The sequence below is a fragment of the Octodon degus genome, unplaced genomic scaffold (assembly GCF_000260255.1).
Source record: "Octodon degus isolate 3935 unplaced genomic scaffold, OctDeg1.0 scaffold00001, whole genome shotgun sequence".
Lineage (NCBI taxonomy): Eukaryota > Metazoa > Chordata > Mammalia > Rodentia > Octodontidae > Octodon > Octodon degus.
In genome coordinates, this window is record NW_004524577.1 from 8264549 (window position 1) to 8266677 (window position 2129).

At 48.8% G+C, this 2129-nt stretch overlaps 1 protein-coding gene and 1 pseudogene across 3 annotated transcripts in view; one reads left to right on the top strand and one right to left on the bottom strand.

Annotated features, from left to right (window-relative positions):
* Window positions 1-2129, top strand: part of Itgal (integrin subunit alpha L) — a 43052-nt gene that overhangs the window by 19339 nt on the left and 21584 nt on the right. The window lies entirely within an intron of this gene.
* LOC111815255 lies at window positions 1118-1289 on the bottom strand (annotated as a pseudogene).

Below are 2129 nucleotides of genomic sequence, written 5' to 3' on the forward strand. Positions count from 1 at the left end.
AAGCGAGCTAGCAATATGAGCCAAGGTGAGTTTAAATACTTTGTTTAGGGTCACAGAACTGGAACAGGCGAGCTGGGGAGAGGAGACAGCTTGGCAGTAAGTGCCTGCTGGCAAGTGCAAGGACCCGTGTTTGATCCCCATACCTCATGCCATGCCGGCCCTGGAACCCTGGATCACTGTGCCAGCCAAAACAGGATGTGGTGGCACATGCCTATAATCCCAGTGCTGGCGAGGCTGAGACAGAAGGTCCACTATGAGTCTGAACTGTGTAGCCAGACCCTGTATCAAAATAAGTAAACAAATAAAAAAAAATTTTTAAGAACTAGGAAAGGAGCACAGGTAGCCTGCTCCATAAGCCATCCTACCCACTCTGCTATCTTCAAGGCGATTCTCTGTTCTGTAGGGTACCATAAAATCCCTGACATTTCTGCTCACTACAGAAGAGGCAGCATGCCAGATATGGTGATACACAACTGTAATCCGAGCTCCTTGGGAGGCTGAGGCAGGAGGGTCACAAGTTTGAGGCCAGCCTGGGCAGCTTAGACCATATCTAAAAATTAAAAAATAATTTTTAGGGCCGACCAAATAGCTCAGCAGATTAAATTGCCTGCAAGCAGGCACAGAGGCTGGGGATTCTATCCCCAGGCCTGCCGTGCCTGCCCACCCCGGGAGCATGCTGAGATGGCTATTGAGACTGGGCATGGTGGCACACGCCTGTAATCCCAGCTCTTGGGAGACTGTAAACAGGCGGATCACTACTGAGTCCAATCTAGTAGTGAGACCCTGAATACCCTTTAGACCCTTCCCTAAAATGCAAAAAAATAAATAAATAAAAATAAAAAATTATTTTTTGAGACAGGGTCTCACTATGTGGTTCAGGTTGGCCTTGAACTCACAGTGATCCTCCTGCCTCAGCCTCCCAAGTGCTGAAATGAAATAAAGAGGCCTGGAGATAGAGCACTTGCCCAGCATGTGCAAGAACCTGGTCTGAGTCCTAATCATATGTGCACACACACACAGCCATCCCCCTACATACGTGCACACGTATGTGAATACATAAAGATATAACATGGAGTGCCTGCTCTTTTACGGTTCTTCAGCTCTTTTTTTTTTTTTACATTGTTTCCTGCATGGTTTATCTCCTCAGTCACTGCCCAAAGGACTCTGAGAAGTTGTAGGAATGCGCAGGAGCAGACCCGAGGCCCAGCTTCTTCTCCAACATTGTGGAGAGGGATTGTACATCACGGGGCAGAGCCCGGGGAGAGCGGCCTCCCAGGTGTCCACGTTGGATTCTTCAGCTCTTTGTTTATCTATAATCTGTACTGTGCCAAGATTTTACCCGTTTCAAGTTCCATTCCTGTTCCCTTCCATTTTTTTGTGGTACTAAGGACTAAAGCCATCCTTAGCCCTTTTTTATTTTTTATTTTGAGACAAGGTCTTGCTGAATTGCCCAGGTTAGACTTAAATTGACAATCCTCCCACCTCGGTCCCTGAGAGTACCGGGATTATACCACCACCCACGTCTTTAAGATATATATATATATATATTATTTGGTTGTTGCAGCGTCGCATTACGCAGCTTGGACTCATGGTGATCCTCCTGCTTTAAGCCTCCCCAGAACTGGGATTACAGGCATGCACCTCTACGCTTGGACTCTGGCTGGCTCAGCCTGCCCTAGGGGTGGGGATGGCACAGCTTGTGGTGCTGGGGATTGAACCACCATCCCTATGCTTGCCTGAGCTTACCTCAGCTTGCGTAGGCAGGCGCTTTAGTCCTTTGAGCTATCGCGCCAGTCCCTCTATGCACAGTCTTATTCAATATTCAGAACCGCACTATGATGTTGGTACTGTTCAGGATTTCACTGTGCAGTTCAGGTTGGCCCTGAGCCCGCTAGGTAATCCCGGCTGGCCTTCAGCTCACAGCGATCCTCCTGCCTCAGGCTCCCCAGTGCCAGGGCTACAGGTGCGGAGCCCCTTTGTCCTGTGGGGTGCAAAGAAGAAGCAGAAGGTTTCACTTTCAGGTTTTTTAAATTAGATAGTTGGGGGGCCAGGGAGATGGCTCAGTGGAATAAGCGCTTCCCTGGCAAGCGCAAAGGCCTGAGTTTAATCCCTGGTTCCGCCAAAAAAAA